This window comes from Mobula birostris, chromosome 1 (assembly GCF_030028105.1).
Source record: "Mobula birostris isolate sMobBir1 chromosome 1, sMobBir1.hap1, whole genome shotgun sequence".
Classification (NCBI taxonomy): Eukaryota; Metazoa; Chordata; class Chondrichthyes; order Myliobatiformes; family Myliobatidae; genus Mobula; species Mobula birostris.
Window position 1 is genome coordinate 105,294,623 of NC_092370.1, and position 22,406 is coordinate 105,317,028.

Consider the following 22,406-nt stretch of genomic DNA (forward strand, 5'->3'; position numbering starts at 1 on the left):
AGGAGAAATACTGGCCTGGATAGAGGAATGACTGACAGGCAGTGAATGTGAATAAAGGGGGCCTTTTCTGGTTGGCTGCCAGTGACTAGTGGTGTTCCTCGGGGATCAGTATCGAGACCGCTACTTTTCACATTGTCAATTATTTGGATAGCAGCATTGATGGCTTTGTAGCAAAGTTTGCAGATGATACGAAGATAGGTGGAGGGGTAGGTGGTGCTGAGGAAGCAATGCGATTGCAGCAGGACTTAGACAAATTGGAAGAATGGGCAAAACAGTGGCAGATGGAATACGGTGTTGGGAAATGTATGATAATGAATTTTGGTAAAAGGAACAATAGTGCTGACTATTATCTAAATGGGGAGAAGGTTCAAACATCAGAGGTGCAGAGGGACTTGGGAATTCTTGTGCAAAACTCCCGAAGGTTAACTTACAGGTTGAGTTCGTGGTAAAGAAGGCAAATGCAATGTCGTCATTTATTTCAAGGGGAATAGAATATAAAAGCAAGGAGATCATGGTGAGCCTTTATAAGATACTCGTCAGGCTGCACTTGGAGTGGTATCAACAGTTTTGGTCCCTATATCTCAGAAAGGATGAGTTGTCATTGGAGAGAGCTCAGAGGAGGTTCACGGGGCTGAGTCTGGGAACAAAGGGGTTAAAAAATGAGGAATTTTTAGCAGCTTTGGGCCTGTATTCACTGGAATTTAGAAGAATGTGGGGGATCTCATTGAAACCTACTGAATGTCAAAAGGACTAGATAGGGTGGATGCGGAGAGAATGCATCCTATGGTGGGAGTATCCAAAACTAGAGGGCACAGCCTCAAAATTGAGGGGCAACCTTTAGAGCAGAGGTAAGGAGGGATTTTTTTAGCCAGAGAGTAGTGAATCTGTGGAATGCTCTCCCACAGACTGCGGTGGAGGCTAAGTCCATGGGTACATTCAAGGCAGAAGTTGATCGTTTCCCGATCAGTCAGGGCATCAAAGGATATTGTGAGAAGGCAGGTGTATAGGGTTGAGCAGGGTCCGGGATCAGCCATGATGGAATAGCAGAGCAGACTTGATGGGCTGAATGGCCTAATTCTGCTCCCGTGTCTTATGGTCTTATAATTTCAACACCACTCCCTGTGCCATCATACTATCCCTTGATTCATTTAATATCCAGAACTTACTGACACCTGGAATCAGCATCCTGAGTGAAGGATTCCAAACATTCACAAACCTCTGAATCAAGAAATTTCTCTCATTTCAATCCTAAGTGGCCTACACTTATTTTGAGATTGTGACTCATAGCTGTAGATGCCTTAGCCAAAGGAAACACCTTCCCTGAAACTATCCACCTGAACACCATTGAGCACATCTACAAGGAGCGCTGTCACAAGAAAGCAGCATTCGTCATCAGGTAGTCCCACCATCCCGACCTTGGTCTCTTCTGGGTGCTGTCATCGGGAAGAGCCTTAGTTCTCATACCACCAGGTTCAGGAGCAGTTATTACCCTTCAACTAAACCAGCTGCTAAACCAATATGGATAACTTCACTCACTTCAACATCACAGACTCACTTTCAAGTACTCTACAACTCATGTTTTCAGTATAATTTATTTATTTAATAAAATAATTATTTGTTTTTTTGTATTTGCACAGTTTGTCTTCTTTTGCACATTGTTTGTTAGTCTTTGTGTGTAGTTTTTCATTGATTCTATTGAATTTGTCTGTTCTATTATGAATGCCTGCCAAAGTGAATCTTGGTTTATATGGTAACATAAATATACTTTGATAATAAATTTCAGCGGTGGAGTAATGCACTTACCCTAATCCTCCAGGACTAAGGAAGGGTGGAAAATAGACAGAATTGTTGCTCCTACTTGTAGTGCTTGGCTCTTCACCAAAAAAAAATTGTTTTGCCCTTGATAGCTATATTTCACACATCTAAGTACAAGCAAACCCACTCACAAAAGCTGACAGTGCCTTGCAGTAACAATAATTTAGATTGTAGCTGTATCTCAGCATCATTAGAGTGTTTTTAACAAAGTAGAACATCCCAGCATTTTTCACAACTATCCAAATAAATTAGAAGACCAGCAAGAATAAAGGAGGAGGTTGGGGTGGAGAGGTGGAATGTCACAGAGTTTAGTGCCTAGGCAGTGGAAGATATCTCTACAAATAACAGGAAATGGAGAATCTGAAGGAAACCAGGGATACACAATTGCTGCAATTGGATTTAACTGACTACGTGAGCAAATTTTTCAGATCTTTGTAAAGTTGCACAATGAGATTAAGTTGAACTTTAAAATAAAATCTCACAGTTATTTGCTACACTTATGCCTACACTAATCTTTCTGTTGTATTTCTTTGGACATTGTCTCATGTGGCCTTCTCAATAAAATTTCTATAAAACTCTGGTTAGACCACACTTGGAGGACTATCACAAACACAAGAAAGTCTGCAGATGCTGAAAATCCAAGGTAACACACACAAAATGCTGAAGGAACTCAGCAGGCCAGGCAGCATCTATGGAAAGGAATAAACAGTCGACATTTTGGGCTGAGACTCTTCATCGGGACCTGGGTCTTGGCCCGAAATGTTGACTGTTTATTCCTTTCCATAGATGCTGCCTGACCTGCTGAGGTCCTCCAGCATTTTGTGTGTGTTGCCTTGGAGTATTGTGTTCAGTTCTGGTTGCCTCATTATTGGAAGGATTTAGAAGCTTTAAGAGCGTGCAGAGAAGGTTTACCAGATGCTACCTGGATTAGTGAGGCTATTTTATGAGGATAGGTAATCCGTTTTTTCCTCTTTGGGGCAAAGACGGATGAGAAGAGACTTGATAGAGGAGTATAAGATGATAAGAGGTATAGACAGTAGTCAGTCAGTGCCTTTATTCCCCAGGGTGGAAATGGTTAATAGAAGTGAGCATATTTTTAAGGTGATTGGAGGATGGTATGGGGGGATGTCAAAGGTAAGCTTTTTACACAGAGAGTAGTAAGTGTGGAACTCACTGCCTGTGGTACTGGTTGAGGTGATACATTAAAGAGCCTATGTGATAGGGAAGCATTAGATTGATCTTGGAATAGGTTAAAAGGTCAGCAGAACATCATGGGCTGAAGGGCCTGTACTATGTTGTACTGTTCTATGTTTTATATTCTATGTGATAGTGCTATAGATGAGAGCAGAGAGAATCACATTAATGATTGTCAGGGCTTTAAAGTATTCAAGCAGGATATCTACATTTTTGCCATCATAGTTCAACTTGTAATTTTCTGTGCTATAAGTATCTAAGAACAAATATTTTGACTCAAAATACATTGCCATATTAAAATAGCAACACAAGGCCATTTATTGTCCACTTACAATAGCACTTGGGAAGGTGGATGTGAGCTGTCTTCTTAAAATGCTGTAGTATATGTTAAAGTTACTCCCCTAGGAATGTTCGGGAAGCATTCCCAATGAGGAAGAAATTATGGAACATTTCTAAATTAGGGTGACAAGTGAACTGCCGAGATTCCTGGAAGTGGCTTTTTTCCCTTGTTCCTGAAGTCTGCATGTTTCTAGATGGTAAAGGTAATATGTTTGGAGATACTGTCACAAAAGCTTTGGTACATTGCATTCGAGTTTTCCTTGCAGATGCTGTACAGTTCAGCATGAGGGATCGGATGGTTAAAGATTGGGTGTCAAATGGACTTGATCATCTCAAGTTTCTTTGCTGTTGTTTACACTGCACTCATCATGACAAATAGATCATTCATTCACATTCCTGATATAGCCCGTTGTAGATAATAAATTGACTTTGAGAATCTGGAGACGAGCATCTTGCTGCAGAGAACAGCCTCTAGTCTTCTCTTAAAGCCATGGAAACCAAGCAGCTGGTCCGGTTAGGTTTCTAGTCACTGTCTAGTATATTGATGGTGGTGGATTTCCTAATGATAATGACATTAATTGTCTTTAGTATCCACATCTTTTGCTGTTGCCTTTTACGTCTCATGTAATATCCCTAATAAGAACAAAATCCTATTAGGTGCCAGCTGTAATGTTCTGTTTACGATGTTGAGGTGAGAACACAGTTGTCGATCAAAAGGGTGATGAATGGTCAAGGTTAAACTGGTTACATCATATGTAAGGTGGTATTTGTGGTATGTAAGCCTTCACTGATTCCACTTTCATGAACGAGGATATTATGCCAATCATGCCTGATGGCATATTCTGCCAATCTTTCTCCGTATATGCAAGTGTAACTGGTACACATACTGCTTGCTACCTTTCATATTTTTGGCTGCTTCTTCAGAAATATCCTGTTCATCATAAACCTAAAGTTCCATTATATGTGTACAATGTCTATAAGGCATTCTGTGGATGTTGAAAAGGCCATGAGAGGAATCATTTTCTTTTTTATTCCAGAGGAGACTCTGCCCCAAGCATCCAATCAGTCTCTCGGATTCTGACTTAATAAAAGGCACCATGGGCATAATTTTGTCATTAGCTGCTCTGCTTATGAGACTTCAGCCTGCCCAGAGATTTTATTCTACTTGAGTTTTCAGTTAGAATCTTTACTGGGAAGTGAAACTCACCTGATCCAGCCACAAAATTGTCTATCCTAGAATTGTTCAACCCAGGAAAGCTTTAAGCCTGTAAAGTTAAAACTTACTCAGCGACCGCATTCGACAGCTGCTGAGGTGCAGCATTAAGCCAAGAAGAATATCTTATCTGAGGAGCAAGTAAAGTGTGCCATGTTCTGCTGCTTCTTGACAATGGCATATCACAGCTGTCACATTGACCATAATGATACAAAGAAAGCAGCTAAAGAGCAGGTGTCCAAAACCTTGGCTTTTACTCCAGTTGGGACTGGAGTTGCAAGTCAGTGGAAGCCACTGGCTACCTTTACAGACTACATTCAAAACTTGGGGTGACTTGATGGCATGTAGCACAGAACATAGCAACAATGCAAAGGGGGAAATAACAAGTACTGTTATCATTCTGCTGAAGCACTTTGCCTGTCAATTGAGGGGCTGATTTTCCTTTCAGTCTAAAGCAGTGAATGTTAAAAGGAGAAGAAGTTTCAACATTTCTGCTCACCGTAATACAATCAACTAACATGCCCGACCCACTTATTTGCTTTATTGTTAACATTTGCAAGAAGTCCTCATGAACAATTCATGTCCAAGACCCTGCAGCATGTGTTTCCTATAATGCTACTGATTCCAATAAACAACAGGAAGGGATTACGTTAATTCAGATAAAGAGACAACGTGATTAAGTTGGAATGGTAAAACCTGCTGATTTTGATTACTTTTCTCATCCACCAGATAACTCTTTATCCCTAACACTGAACCAAATGATGATTTGTTTTTAAATACAATAGGTGAAGGATAAAGATTAGACAAAGACTATTGTTCCATCTTTCCAAAGCCACCTTTTCACTACTGTACATTAAAGTGCTTAAACCACTATAATTTGAACACAATTAATTAATGAGGCAAATCCCAGAAAATTAATGTAAAAGGAATTTAATTAACTATATCATGATATAATTGTGTTTTTGCCCTAAGTATAAGCCTCTCGGTATGCTACCGGGTCAGTTTTATTGCAGGACTTCAGCCAGATTCTCAGAAAGCTCCTTGTCACGGTGTGCACCGATAGACGACTGAACCCAGGTGCAGAGGAATGACAGGCTCTCATGTAGAGACAGAAACAAGAGCTTATTCATAAGAATTGCAGCAGAACATCAATGCAACACGAGTTTCATTCTCAAAACTCAAGGATAAGTGCAAATCGAGAGTCCACTTTAAATAATTACAGTACATGAGAAAACTTTTGCCAGTCAAAATAAATTTAGCAAGATTAAACAGAAAGCTCGAGGGCTTAACAACTTTAGATAAGACAGCGATTAACAAATACAGGTGCAGAGGTCCACAGGGCTCATGACACTCCCCCTTTTCAGATGCTGGATTTCAATAGCTGAGAAAGACAACTCGAAGCAGGTTTGGCCCTAGGCACGTTGGATGTTGCTGCAGCATCTTGAATTGAGAGTCTGGGCCTTAGGCAGGCTGAATGTAGGCCACATGCAAAGATGTTATTTGAGAATCACTGATGGAAGAGAGCTACTCCTCGCTGCCAGAGCAGATCTAAGAAATCCATGATTTCATCTGATATCAATGCTTCCAAACCCTTATCAACACAGGGGAGTTGTTCTCACAAAGCAGTGAGCCAGCCCCTGCTAGTTATAATCTATTCAAAAGTGGGTTATGATGCAAGATGGCACTGGACTGTGGCGACTCATTGCAAGCTGCTCTCTCCAGATTTACTCATTTACCAATTGCTCTGCTCAAGCGTAACAGCAGTCACTGGCTGGATGCCAGAAAGCAGTGTTCTAATTGTCCCTCCATTTAAGCGGAAATCTGCTGCATCAGCTGCTGAACCTTCGGAGTGTCAATATTGCTTGTCTCTGAAATAGAGCCAAGGCCAAAATGATCTGCTTATGGTTTGTATAAAGCTCTGTGAAGGGCTGAAAATGACCATCCCCTTGACAGATCCTGCATTCTATCATGCAGGCTGGATAATGCACCAAGTGTTTCCAGATGCATCCGCACCAGACTTTCTATGTATGCTAATATTTTGCAATCCTCAGTCAAGTCTTCTGGACAAGCCCTCCAAAGATTTAGCACATCAGCTTTTCTATTCTATTGCCCATTCTGAAGGTCATGAGAACAAAGTATTGTTTCACATGAAACTTAAGCCTGTATGATGAGATGGACTCTTTGACCACACAATCTACATTTTTCTGTTCTTGCACCTTATTGTCTGCTTGCAGTGTACTTTCTGTGTAACTGCACTTCGTTACTGTTTGTCCCTTGTACCTATTCAATGTACTGATAAGATTAAATGTTCTGCATGGATGGCATGCAAAGCAAAGTACATTCAACCTTTGTGGTATCTACCTTCCGCTTCTCTTTCTCCTTTGCTGTGATCTGGTGTATCTCCATGAAGTTAGGGGTGATAATGGGTTGTATTTACTGATACTCTGTGATGAGAACAATTAAGTGGACAATATGATGGCACATACATGGAGCTCACAGGAACAATTAATAGTCAAAGTTCAAAATACATTTATTATCAACGTATGTATATTATATACAACCTTGAGATTCATCTCCTTGCAGGTGGCCACAAAACAACGAAACAACAATAAACAAAAAAAAGACTGTCAAACTCCCAATGTGCAGGGGAAAAAAAATCAAAACGTGCAAACAATAAAAGTAAGCAAATAACATTCAGAACTGAAGTTCACAAAAGTGAGTTCATGGCCACAAAGCCAGTCACAGCCAATCCAGGGGCCCGTTAGTTGCAGGCCACAGCCTCAGTTCAGATGTCACGGTATAATTATCATGACTGTTAATATGATGGATATTTTATTAGGGATTAAAATAATGAAGTTTACAATTGGGCACGTAGAATAATGGTTGCCAAAGTATGATAGATGTCTTTGTGTGCAATGTATGAGTTGGCAAGAATTGCCAAGGAGTGAAAGAGGGATGGATTTGAATGTCATATGCATCGAATATTGGGGGGAGAAAACTATATGATGGCAGGTGATAGGTGAAACCAGGTGAGGGAGAATGTGGGTGGGTGGGGGTGGGATTGAAGTAAGAAGCTGAGAGGTGATAGGTGGAAGAGGTAAAGGGCTTAAGAAGAAGGAATCTGATAGAAGAGTAGACCATGGGAGAAAGGAAAGGAGGAGGATCACCAGAGGGAGATGATGAGCAGGACAGAAGAAGAGAAGGGGTAATGGGGAGCCAGAGTGGGGAATGAAAAGAATAGAGAAGGGGAAAGGGGAGAAATTACTTGAAGATTGAGAAACTGATGTTCTTGCCATCAGGTTGGAGGCTACCTAGAGTGAATATGAAGTGTTACTCCTCCAACATGACAGTAGCCTTCATCTTGGCAGTAGACAAGGATCTGGACAGACATGTTGGGATGGGAATGTGAAGTAGGATTAAAATGGTTGCTCTGCTTGCATGGTTAAGTGCCAGGAAGGAGATCAGTGGGGATGGACAAGTGGACAAGGAAGACATGTAGAGAGCAATAACTGCAGAAAGTGGAGAATGGGGGAGGGAAAGATGTATTTAGTGATAGGAGATGGCAAAAGATACAGTCAATAATGACATTTCAGTTCAAATCTGGCAGGTTGAACCGTGAGGAGGGGAACCATGGGTAGATGAAAATAAATGGAAAAGGAGGAAAGGTGGAGTTGGGAGACAGTGACTGGTGAATGACAGGTAAAGATGGTTAAGGAGAGAGAAAAGGGGCATATGGAGGTGGAGGAGGAAAGGATAAAGGTAGAGACAGGGGCTGAAAGACGTTAAGTGGAGACTCAAAAGTCTGCAGATACAGGAATCTGATAAGTAAGGATGGTAATGTGGAACCAGATAAGGGAGGGATGATGAGAAGATTGGCCCATTGGGGGAGAGGGTAGGAAACTCAGTAGGTTAAGTGTGTGGGTGATAGGTAGGTAGAACATGGTGGGTGAGGACAACAAAATGGGTGATGAGGATTTCGGGGGCAGGGGAGGAAAAAGAGGTGAGAGAACCTAGCTGGATCTGAAGAAGTGGGATGCATGTTAATTCAAATTACAAAATTCAATGTTCATAGCATTGGTTTGTAGACTATCTGGGTAGAATATGAATTTTTCTTCAAGTGTCTGTTTGGCGTGCTGGCAGTGGAGAATGCCAGGGACAGACAGGTCAGGGAATTGGCAAAAGGCTGATATTATAATGGTGTTTCTCAGATGGATTTCCACATGATCATCTGAAATAATTGGATGAATTAAAATTATATTCAAATTATAGCTTATCCATAGCAATCTAAGCATCAGAAATCACTGCTCCTCAGATGTAGTTTATCGCCATGGACAACCCGATGCCATTTAAAATGAAATGGCTGAAAAACAAATGTTGCGAAAATAAATTGGAAGGTATAAGGATAGGCTTAAGTAGTTTTCATCCATAACTTTAAGATTCTTTGGAAATATTTTTGTCTATCCAAATGACACCAACAGTATAATGTTGTAAAAGGCCCAGAAAGCCTTCTAAGTGTGTTTTCCATACCTTAAAACGTATAGATGTTTTGTTTACTCTGGCAGCAATGCTATATCTGAATCAGTACCTCTGTCATTAAAGGACGAAAATTTGAATGTATACATACCTTCCTTTGTCGTCAGTAGTTCCAACACATTCCACAACCAAACTATTGCAGTTTTTATTGTTTCTTTACTTTTATATAGCACTTTACACAAACTCATCCAATTAACTGAATTTTAGTGTTGTGTTGTTATGATAGAAGGAGCTGCAGCATTCAGTTGTCACACAATAAAGGTATAAAAAACAGCAATGATGAAATAACTGGACACTCTAAAGAAGTGATTGTGGTCTAGGTAACAGGATTGAAAGAAGCTTACGGAAAGTTATAAAATTAGTCAGCTCCATCATGGGTGCTAGTCTCCGCAGTATCTAAGACACCTCAAAGAGTGATGCCTCAGAAAGGCGACATCCATTATTAGGGACCCCCATCACCCAGGACATGCCCTCTTCTCATTGTTACTGTCAGGAAGGTGGTACAGAAACCTAAATGTACACACTCAGCGATTCAGGAACAGCTTTTTCCCCTCTGCCATACAATTTCTAATGCTACCTCAAATTTTTTTATTATTTCTGTTTTAATTTAACTATTTAATATACACATATATATATATATATATATATATATATATATATATATATATATACTCAATTTAATTAATTAATTTATTCATTTTTCTATACTATGATGTATTAACAAATTTCACAACAGGATACTGATATTAAACTTGATTTTGATTCTCATTCTTCCTGCGCTTGTTCAAATTACGCAGTGGGAAATTTTATTACATCTGTATGACAAGACTCTATCCATATGGAGGTTTCATTTGTTGCAGTTTTATTTTAATGCTCAGTTTACAAAGGAAGGACAAAATTCTCCCGGGCACCTGCTCTCACAATGCAGCAGAACTACACCTTTCAAATTTTGTGAGCAGCAGCTTTACAATGGTAACCTAATTTTCATGGTATACAGTGAATCAGTAGTCATTACACACACCAGCAGCATAAATCCACCGGATTCAATAGGATGCTATTTGTCCATCATGTCTTTAATCGTCCTTTGAAAGAGATATTTTAATTAGTTTCTTGATCCCTACATTTTGTACATTTTTTTCTTCTATTAAATAACTAATTCTTTTCCATTGTGTGAATACCTTTTGACTCTTTCAGGTAGTATAATCTATATTATACTTACAACATGTAATGTATATGGTGCTGTCACAAATCCCATTCCCAAGCAACTACACAATTAGTTTCACAGCCTACTCCATGACACACACCGAAGAGGAAAGCTGCAGATGCTGGAAATCCAAGCAACACACAGAAAACGCTGGAGGAACTTAGCAGGCCGGGTCTCGGTCCGAAATATCGACTGTATTTTTTTCCATAGATCCTGCCCTGCTTGCTGAGTTCCTCCAGCGTTTTCTGTGTGTTGCATGATACTAAGGAATAGCAATCTCCATCAAGATACATGCCTAACATTCATGTATACCACCACACTCCCACCCTTTCCCACTACATACATCATTCCCAGCCATTCACCCACATCTCAGACTTCAATGTCATTTATTCAGCCACAGTCCTTATGTCACCCAAACAATTCACAAGATATGCAATGACGCATTTCCCTCATCACTTTCCATGACAGTTCACAAAAGAGTGAAAGAAATCCTTCACTGAATTAGTCTGACAAATATAAGCATATATCCCTTCAGCTTATAAAAAGCAGATTGTGATCTTTCACCTCCAGTTTGTAGCAGAGGAGATGAAATACTTCTGGTGTTCAAGATGAGACCCAAAGTCATTAAAATATTTCCATCCCACTATAATAAAAGCAAGGAATTCACTTTGGAAGAGATATCTCTGCCAAAAGCCAAACACAACTTGAATGCTTGTGAAACCCTTATTGTTTACCCATGTGGAGTTGACAACGCAAAAAGGTAAAACACCTCAAGAATATTCTCCTCAATAACAAAACGAATGAGATTATGTAATGATAAATGACTGGAACTGAGATAGTCTTTCAAAGTATAACATGAATTACAAAGAAGTGAGATGACTAATTAGGAAATGTTTACAAAGGTCTTATCATAGAAAACAAGACTGGCTGTAATTTGGGAGAAACTCCTGCTCTTTTTAAATAGCCCTGTAGAAATCTAGAAATATGTTCCCAGTTGAATTATTATGACATTCTTTCTTTTGTTTTCAAAGGACTCATTTTTTTTTGCCAGGCAGCTATTTAGAGAATGATAACATTGCATTTTCTTTGAAGAGAAATTGAACTCATTACACATCAGAAAACAAAGCATTCTGTGCCAGAATGCAGAAAAGCATGAACAATTAGGCACAGGATAACAACAATAGGTAATCTTCACACGACTAGAAGTGCAAGCTTGTGTGTTTATCTCCAACATTCTTGTGAAACAGTACCCGATTATTTTTTTACTGTGTATTATTTTTGGACCGCTTTGGAACCACTTGAGGACAATGAAGGTTACGTATAAGTTCAAGCTTTCTTCCTTTAGTGACGGAGGAGCTGGTCTAGATTTAGTGTTGCTGTCATATTAGACAAACCATACCTCTTTGTGCTATTTATCGTTGTACTGTGTGCAACAAAAGTTGTGTCTTCCTTGATCGTCATCTGATTCCCCATGTCTTCCATTATCTTTAAGCCACCTGTCAGAAGTGTGATGGATTTTTCATCATTTAAGTGCACTCTGACAACACATACAATTAACATCCATTTAATTTGTAATAAAAATAAATTGTTATAAATGAGAACACGAGATGAAGCAGGGTTAGGCCATTCAAAGGCTCTAAGGTCAACATTGTTTCTCTTCAAATAGCACACACCAAATACAATATTTCCTTCATATAAGACAAGCTTAGCAAAATGGGAGAATCTCTCCACATTCATGTGTCTTTTCTATTAAACCCCAATAAAATTTGAAATACATCGCTGGGTACATTCTACTCAACTATAAAGCCCTCAAATGAAATCCTGGAGAATGCACTAATGTGTTAAAAGCAAAATCAACCTTTCTAGAAGAGGAAGAGCTAACTATTATCATTTCCCTCATAATCAAGAGATGAAACTTGAAATTATCTAAGCCTAAATGATTCTTTCGTATCTGGACACTTCTGTAATGCTATCAACAACCCGAATTCAACTACTCACTCTGCCATTGCATTCACAGTACTTACCACTCCCTGGGTGAAGAAACTCCTCCTCTGATTGCCTTTAAATCTAAAACTATGTCTTCTAGTTTTATCTACCTCTGCTATGGAGGAAGGTTTCCTCCAGTCTACTTTATCTATACCCTTCATAATTTTATATGCCTCAGTCATCTTCCCCTTAACCTCTTCTGCTCTGAGAGAACAGATCTAGACTTTCCAGCCTCTCCTCATAACTGAACTATTCCATCACATACAAGTTCCTGGTGAGTCTCCTCTGCATCTTTGCCACTACTATCAGATTCTTCCAACAGCATAGAGACCAAACTGCATGCAGTTATCCCACTCAAGTCTGACTAAGATTGTATAGTGTTGGAGCATAACTTTCCCACTTCTGTATTTAATGCCCTGACTAATGAATATCAGTTTTCTATTTATTTACCTAACCACATCTATCTATCGGAGGTTATCTACCTGCTACCATGTTATCAACCTGTATCATGACCAGGAGTTCAGAAGTTTTCACAATCGGACAGCAACTATCATGCATGTTGTTGCTGCAAGTTATTGGGGAGCCACAGGCAAATGTCCATTCAGACAGACTAGACCTTTGTTATATTGTTAGTGTTGGATGAACTGGAACCAATTGCCTGTCTGGCAATAGAATAGAGATGTTCATATGTGTTTGCACTCTCTTTCTTCTCACTGTTCTTTTGCTTATAAACACTTTCTACCTGCTGGCTATTTTCCAGTGTGTCAGACGCTGATGTTGATACATTACTTAAGCAGTCTTTAAATATTTACACTTCATCAAGAGAACTTAAATAAAGTGATCGTTGCTCCTAAAGCCAGTTGGTGACACTTAATGACTAAAAATAACCTCAGGAAGTCATGAGATTCATAAGCAGATTTTAAACGAGTGCATGCTCAGGGTGAAGCAAATGATTTACTTCCCCCTTTCCAGATTTTTTTCAGTTCAGTGAATGAGCATTTTTAGTGGAGGTGTTAAGATATACTTGCATTTTATTTTTAAACTGCCAGGTCAAACGACAAGTCCAAAAATCAGCAAAGCTCAAGCGTAGATAGGATAAAAATAAAATTTCTCAGATATTACCCTCCATTGCGTTGCCCTTGATTGTCTCTAATATCCCTAACAATCTTTCATGTTTGGCCTATTGCATTTATCCAGTTTTAATCACTCCCATATTGGCAGCCGTGCTTTCTAATCCAAAGACCCAAACTTTGGAAGTACATCACAAACAACTTGACCATTTTTCCTTTAAAATCCTCTCAAAAAGGTACCCCCCACCCCTTGACAAAGCTATTATTCTACTATGGTGTTAACTACTCTTCTTTGTAATCTATGGTGAATTTGGTTTGATAAAGTTCCCACAGCAATCCTTGATTCACTTTATGTGAAAAAAGATATATAAACATAATTTATACAAAAGCCTGAAAGCACTTACCACCAAAGTCAAGGACATTTATATTCTGCTCTTGTAAGACTAATGAACAGTTCCTAGTGAATTAGAGTGGATTTTCAACTTCACAATCTACTTTGTATGACTTTGCACTTTATTTTCTACACGCACTGCATTTTCTCTTTAACTGTAACACGTTATTCTGCAATCTGCCTTTCTTTTACTTTGAACTATCTCAATGAACTGTTATAATGAATTGATCTTTATGAATGATATGCAAAACATGTTTGTCATTGTACCTCAGTACAGGTGAAAAATAAACAAATTTATCAATTTACTTACTTATTTACCATTTTAAAATGTTAGCTGTATTCCTTCAATTTCACTTATTTCTTACAGTGTCCATTATTGCTGTTTGTAAGGTTCTCAAATGCAGCAAGTCAATGAAAACTTATGCTGTGCTGCACTATCTCTATTTCCTCACTATCCTAACTTAGTTGCTCACAACTCATTACCATAAGACCATAAGACCATAAGACAAAGGAGCAGAAGTAGGCCATTCGGCTCATCGAGTCTGCTCCACCATTTTATCATGAGCTGATCCATTTTATCCTATTTAGTCCCACTCCCCCGCCTTCTCACCATAACCTTTGATGCCCTGGCTACTCAGATACCTATCAATCTCTGCCTTAAATACACCCAATGACTTGGCTTCCACTGCTGCCTGTGGCAACAAATAACATAGATTCACCACCCTCTGACTAAAAAAATTTTTTCGCATTTCTGTTCTGAAAGGGCGCCCTTCAATCCTGAAGTCATGCCCTCTCGTACTAGACTCCCCCATCATGGGAAACAACTTTGCCACATCCACTCTGTCCATGCCTTTTAACATTCGAAATGTTTCTATGAAGTCTCCCCTCATTCTTCTAAACTCCAAGGAATACAGTCCAAGAGCGGACAAACATTCCTCATATGTTAACCCTCTCGTTCCCAGAATCATTCTAGTGAATCTTTTCTGTACCCTCTCCAACGTCAGCACATCCTTTCTTGAATAAGGAGACCAAAACTGCCCACAGTACTCCAAGTGAGGTCTCACCAGTGCCTTATAGAGCCTCAACATCACATCTCTGTTCTTATACTCTATTCCTCTAGAAATGAATGCCAACATTGCATTCGCCTTCTTCACTACCGACTCAACCTGAAGGTTAACTTTAAGGGAATCCTGTACGAGGACTCCCAAGTCCCATTGCATCTCAGAACTTTGAATTCTTTCCCCATTTAAATAATAGTCTGCCCGTTTATTTTTTCTGCCAAAGTGCATAACCATACACTTTCCAACATTGTACTTCATTTGCCACTTCTCTGCCCATTCTTCCAATCTATCCAAGTCTCTCTGCAGACTCTCCGTTTCCTCAGCACTACCGGCCCCTCCACCTATCTTCGTATCGTCAGCAAACTTAGCCACAAAGCCATCTATTCCATAATCCAGATCGTTGATGTACAATGTAAAAAGAAGTGGCCCCAACACTGATCCCTGTGGAAAACCACTGGTAACCGGCAGCCAACCAGAATAGGATCCCTTTATTCCCACTCTGTTTCCTGCCAATCAGCCAACGCTCTATCCACATATGTAACTTTCCTGTAATTCCATGGGCTCTTTTCTTGTTAAGCAGCCTCATGTGTGGCACCTTGTCAAAGGCCTTCTGAAAATCCAAATATACAACATCCACTGCATCTCCCTTGTCTAGCCTACTGGTAATTTCCTCAAAAATTTGTAATAGGTTTGTCAGGCAGGATTTTCCTTTAAGGAATCCATGCTGAGTTCTGCCTATCTTGTCATATGCCTCCAGGTACTCTGTAACCTCATCCTTGACAATCGACTCCAACAACTTCCCAACCACCGACGTCAAGCTAACAGGTCTGTAATTTCCTTTTTGCTTCCTTGCCCCCTTCTTAAATAGCGGAGTGACATTTGCAATTTTCCAGTCTTCCGGAACCATGCCAGAATCTATCGACTTTTGAAAGATCATCGCTAATGCCTCCGCAATCTCCACAGCTACTTCCTTCAGAACACGAGGGTGCATTCCATCTGGTCCAGGAGATTTATCGACCTTTAGCCTATTCAGCTTCCTGAGTTCCGGAATTACATCCAAATTCCTACTAAAATACAGTGCCTTGTAAAAGTAGTCAGCCTCCAACACTTTGTTCACATAAATGAGTATTACAATCAGGGATTTTGATCAATTTAACTGAGAATTTTTATTTGTGAGTCACATAGTTCTTTTTCTTCACAGTGGAGCCTCCCCCACCCACCAAAAAACAGGGAAAATTGTAAAGCATGAAAAACTATAAATTCAAAAACTGAAATATCAGTGCTTCGAAAGCATTCATGACTCTTCGCTCAGTTGAACCACCTCTCACAGCCGTTACAGCCAGTAGTCTTTTTGGATAAGTTTTTATGAGCTTTGCACAATGTGATGGAGCAAAATTAGTCCATTCCTCCTTGCAAAATTTCTCAAGTGTTGCCAGGTTAGCTGGGGGGTGGCAGTGGGCAGCAATCATGAGGTCTTGCCAGAGATTTTTGATTGGGTTAAGGTCAGGACTCGAATGGACCACTCAAAGACATCAATTTTCATCATTTGAAGACACTCCATGATTGCTCTGACAGTGTGCTTTGGGTCGTTGTCCTGTTGTCCTTTTGAAAGATGAACTTCCTCCTTTTTCTGGCAGGGGCTTGCAGTTTTTTATCCAGGATCTCTGTATTTAGTAGGACTCATCTTCTGATCAATCCCAGTCCCCGGTGCTGAAAAGCATCCCCATAACATGATGCTACCTGTACCATACTTTACAATAGCGATGGTTTTACCTGGCTGATGCGCAGTATTAGATTTACGCCACATGTATCACTTAGCGCTAAAGCCAAAAAGGTCCACTTCAGTCCCATCCGACCACAAGATCTTGTTCCACATCTTTACAGTATCTCCTAAATGACATTTTGCGAAGTCTTTATGGGCAAGGATAAGCTTCTTTTTCAACCAAGGCATCTTCCTTGCCACTCTTCCACAAATACCTTTTTTTGTGCAAGGCTTTAGAGATCGTGGAGCCATGAATTTCATCTCCAGTTGCAGCCGCTGATTTCTGCAGCTCACCCAGAGTACTGCTGGCATCATTCAAGTGCCATGCTTCTCCAGTCACTAAGTATCGAGAGGCAGTCAGAACTAAGCAGTGTGGCTGTGCTTTCATATTTTTTCCACTTTTTCATGATGGACTACACTGAGCTCTGAGGCATGTTCCATGGGTTTGTAATGGTCTAGTACCCTTCCCCAGATTTGTGTTTCTCTATTATCATTTCCCTAACTTCTATTGAATGTCTTTTTGTCTTCATTTTGTTTTTATCTGTTAAAAATCTACCATACTGTTGGACCTTACAGAGAAAGGAGTTATTTATTCTTCTGAATTAATTGAAAACTGATGATTCTCTTGTTTTCAACATCAACAAATTGGGTGAGTTGGTAAGGCAATATACAGTATTGCACGTGAGAGAAGTTAGTGTAATAATTACAAAGAGAATGAGTACATTTTCAGCCTCACAATTTTGGTTTTTAATTTTAATAAATTATTGACAGGTTTGGGAATTTCTCTTTTGATTTGACATTATTTTGTAAACTAGTTCAAAAATCCCACTTCAATATATTTTAAATTAGAAAACTAAGACAGTAAAATGTGAAAATAGTTGTGGGTCCTAAATACTTTTTCAAGGCTCTGTATAACCATGGCTCTTCCTTATCAGACTTGGTAATCTTCTGCCCAATACCATGACAACATTCTTCTTTGCCCAGGCTTGTCAATTATAAATTGTGTCAAAAATCATCTTCTCAACTAGATTTTCATTCATTGTTTCTGATTTTCTGACTCAATTACCCTTATTGCAATTTCTCAAGTGGCTTGTAATACTCATGGTAAGAACACCAAATCAAAGTAAGGCATCTTCTAATTTTCCCAGAGCAGTGCAACAAACTCCAAGGGCGTAGATAGAAATTGCCAGAAAAAGCTCAAGGATAGTTTCCTTTCCAATCACAGTCATCTCCCTTAAGTAAAAAGCTTCAACTTATCTGAAATTTATTATCAAAGTCGAAGATGTATCTTTGACCATCTTTAGATATGGATATTCTTCTGGGATTCAATTCCTGCCACTGTCTGCATGGAGTTCTTACATTCTCCCTGTGATGGTGGACTTTCCTCAAGTTGCTCCAGTTCCTCCTACATTCCAAAGGTGTATGCATTAGTGTTAGTAAAGGAGATACTATGTTGGCAAGGAAGCATGGCGTCATTTGCAGCTTGCCCCCAGCAATCTCAGACTGCGTGCTGGTCATTGATGCAAACATGCAATTCACTGTATGCTGCGATGTACGTGTGACAGATAAAGCTAATCTTTAGTCTGTAATCAGTGCATTTTAAAGAACATAAATAGTAACTGAAAGTGAGAAAAGACCGAGGGAACTGGAGTAAATAGATAGAGTTACAGATGTGTGATGATTCAAATAGTTTCCTTGTGTGCTATAAGATTGTATGATTAGTCACATTTAATACGAAAACTTGTTAGCATTAGTAAGTATGTGAAATCATAGTGGTATTGCAAATGAGTGCTTTGTGGCAACAAACTCGCCTTTGGAGTTGTTTCTTTAGAATTACACACTTATAGCAAGTTTGCACAAGTTGAATGTTTCAGTGAGTTTCCAATAACAGACCAGAGTTACTGACTGTGTTTCAACATGCCATCCTACAAAAAATAGTTTAGTATTTTCTCACCATGTTAAACAATAGAAGAACATAGAATACTTGCAGAGCAGATCAACCCAAAATCATTAATAGAAATGCATTTGAGTAAAGAACGTAGTTTTCTAACATTTATTCTTCCCTTTTGCAAAATAGTTGACTTGTGAAAAGCATGTCATCTAAAATCTTTCCAGCCTTCATATCTTCCATCAAGCATCTGCATCAGCAAACCAGCTGATTATTCCTGTTCTTGGCTGAGGCCAAAATTCAAAGATCATGTGGCACCAAGGGTTTGTCTGAAATTATGTACCATTTGGCTGAAGCTATGTATGATAACATCACATTATTTAAAATGCTATAAAGATAGAAAAACATTAATTACAGAATTCCAAGTCAACTCCAACATCATTATGAATCTAGAAGTTTTCTAAACACTTTCTAATTAATATTACAGACAGGATAGAAAGCTGAAGCCGTTCACAGTCACAACACAGGCTGAAGCTGTTGGAAATTCAGATCAACACACACAAAACACTGCAGGAACTATGAAGGGAAATGAACGATCAATGTTGAGGCTGAAACATTGACTGTTCATTTTTCGCTGTAGGTGCTGCCTGACATGCTGAGTTGCTCCAGCATTTTGCGTGTTTGTGAAGAAATACAAATAGATGAATTCTGTTTAATTGAAAGCAGACCTGAAGATGGAATGGAAGCAATGATTACACGATAAAACAACAAATGTGCACCAAGAGACATTAGGAAAAGAATAAAGCAGGAGTGGTCTATTCAGCCCTGAATATTTGCTGCACCATTCAGTAAGATCACAACTGCTCTTATACCGCCGTGTCACTTTCCTGCACAAACTGCAAATCCCTTACTTCCATCAATATCTAAGAATCTATGGATTTCTGCATTGAATATACCCAGCCAGAAAATGAGCCTCCAGAGCCCACTGAGGCAGAGTACTCCAAAAATTTGCTACCTTCTGGGTAAAAATTTTTGCCTCATCCCTGTTCCCTTAAATTGAGACAATGGGTCATAACTCTGAATACCTCAGTCAAGGGTTTTAATTAGATAACCTTGCATTCTTTTAAGCTCAGGAGTATAAATATGCTCTGTTTAATCACTGATTATATGAGAAGTTCACTATCTCTGGTGAACATTTGTTGTACTTCTCTATCACAAATATATCCTTCCTTAGGTAAAGTAACCAAGCGTGCGGAGAACATTCAGTTTCAGGCTCAGCAAGACCTGATATAATGGAAGTAGGATGTCTACTCTTACACTCAATCCTCTTACAATAAAAGCCTTCCAATAAATTGATAAAAGATACAACTGCCTTCCTATTTGCTTGCCACACCTACACATAGTGATTCATGTTCAAAAGGATCTGGGTCATTCTGAACTTCAAAGCCTTTCCTGGTCTCACATTTAAAAAGTAAGCTAACTTTCCATGTTTTTCTACTAATGTTTGGCTTTAATAAGGAATTAGCTTAGCTATACATTTCTAGATATTCAGATAATGACTTGGGTATAGTTTTAAGGGGTTGCAGAGTGGAAAGTTGTTCATGACAGTGGAGGAAGATAATGGAGAAAATGACAGCATCCTGGAAGACTAAAGAGGTTGAAATTAAAGTAAACAGTTCATACTTCATCCTTTAAGAGGGGGAACACTCGCTATGCATCAGGCCCCAATGGTGTAGCTGAGAGAGTACTGAAAGCCTATACCAACCTGCAGGCTGGAATGTTCAAGGACATTTTCAAACTCTCATTGCTACAGCCAGAGGTTCCCATCTGCTTCAAAAGGACATCAATCATTTTGGAGCCCAAAAAGAGCAGCATGAGCTGCACTATTGCCCAATAGCATGCACATCTACCGTGATGAACTTTGAGAGGTGCGTGATGGCTAGAATTAACTCCTACCCGAGCAAAGATCTGGACCTGCTGTAAATTGCATATTGCCACAATAGGTCTACAGCAGATGCAATTTCATTGGCTCCCCACTCAGCTTTGGCCCACCTTGTCAACAGGAATATCTATGTCAGGTTGCTATTAATTGACTACAACTCAGAGTTCAACACCATTGTCCCCTCTGTTCTAATCACATGCTTCAAAACCTTGGCCTCTCTACCTCCCCCTGCATCTGGATTTTTGACTTCCTCATCAGGCCACCACAGTCAGCTTGGATCAATAGTAACATCTCCATATCGCTGACAGTTACAGATGCATCTCAACGATGCACGCTTACCCACTGCTCCGGTCTCTCCACACATGACCGTGTGGCTTGGCACAGATCAAGTACCATCTGCAAAATTCGCCGATGATGGCGCTCTTGATGCCAGAATCTCAGAAGGTGACAGGGAGGCAAAACAAATTAGCTGGCTGAGTGGTGTCATGACAACAACCTCACACTCAACGCCATCAATACCAAGGAATTGAATGGGGACATCAGGACAACACACACCAACCACCATTTTAGGATCAGCAGTGGAAGGGATGATCAGCTTCAAGTTGCTGGGTGTCAGCATCTCCGAGGATCTATCGTGGGCTCAACACATTGATGCAGCTACTGGCTGTATTTCACTAGAGGTCTGAGGAGATTTGGTATGTCACTCTCGTAAACTTCTACAGTTGTACCATGGAGGGCAATTTGACTGGTTGCATCACTGACTGGTAATGAGGATCCAATGCACAAGATCGAAGAGAACCAGAGGCCTTGTAAGTTGTGCTGCTGTTCCAAGCTATACTTACATGTGCACATTTTGGGAGGTGTAGTTCCAAGGTTGTCAAGCCGAGGAGTGGTAGTGGGGCAAGCTCCCACTACATAAAAGCGCTCCTCATGGCATGTGCCTCAAATAGCCTCTGACAACCAAGTCCAGCTCCTGGCCTTCTCATGTGGCTTAGCCTCTAAGCCCAGCGGAACTGTTTCTACTGACCGGAGAAGGGGTGAAGGCGGGTCCTGGCACCTTAAAACCAGTGCTTTGGGTAGATGGAGCTCATCAGCCTGGGAAGGCAGTCCATCTAAGGAAGGGAAACTCTGATTTCAAACCTCTGCTGCCTTGCGGCCATACCCACTCATGGGAAAGGCTTCAGGAGTAAACCCTGAAGACAAATCTGGAACTGGAGTCCCTAAGGCAGTCCGACGTTGCCTTCAACCTCGTTCTGGTAACTCCTGCAACGACACTGGTGCCAAGCTGTATCGGCCCTTGCCCTTCCCTTGGACAACACCGGTGGCGTGGAGAGGGGAGACTTGCTGCTTGGGCAACTGCCAATCCTCCATACAACCTTGCCCAGGCCTGCACCCTGGAGAGGACACTCCAGAGCAAGACTTTCCAGGCACAGATCCATGGTTTCGCGAGACTAACGGATGCCACCAGTCAAAACCATTGCTCTTGCTCATTTGCTCATTGAACCTTATAAGGGAATGGATCTTACAGTCAACATCCACAAAACACTCCCCTGTGCCAAACTCTCCGCACTGTATAACACTGCCCTGCAACAGTACAGGCCCATGAAGAGAACCTCAGAATCATGAAATGTTTCCCATTTCGAATCCTAGAGGAATATAGCACAGAGATAGGCTCTTCAGCCCAACAAGACCATGGTACTCATCCAAGCTGGTCATATATTTGGCCCATCTCCCTCCAAACATTCCTATTTCTGCACTTATCCAAACATCTTTTAAAAGTTGTCATTGTACCTGCCTCAACTGTCTCCTTTAGCAGCTCAATCCATACATGCATCACCCTCCTGATGAAGAAATTGCCTCTCAGGTTCTTTTTCCTCTCACCTTAAACCTATATCCTTTCATTTTGGGTTCCCTTTCCCTGGGAGAATGACTGTGAATTCATCTTATCTCTGCTCCACGTGAGTTTATCCACCTCCACCTCTGAGTTATTTATATCTCAAGAAATAAA

The 22,406-nt window shown here is 40.2% G+C and overlaps 1 long non-coding RNA gene across 1 annotated transcript in view; it reads right to left on the reverse strand.

Moving 5' to 3' along the window:
• Positions 1 to 22,406, reverse strand: part of LOC140198682 (uncharacterized) — a 55,721-nt gene that overhangs the window by 29,139 nt on the left and 4,176 nt on the right. Inside the window, exon 2 of the long non-coding RNA XR_011886236.1 lies at positions 11,698 to 11,794. This is a non-coding gene — a long non-coding RNA (uncharacterized lncRNA). The remainder of the gene's footprint in view (positions 1 to 11,697; positions 11,795 to 22,406) is intronic.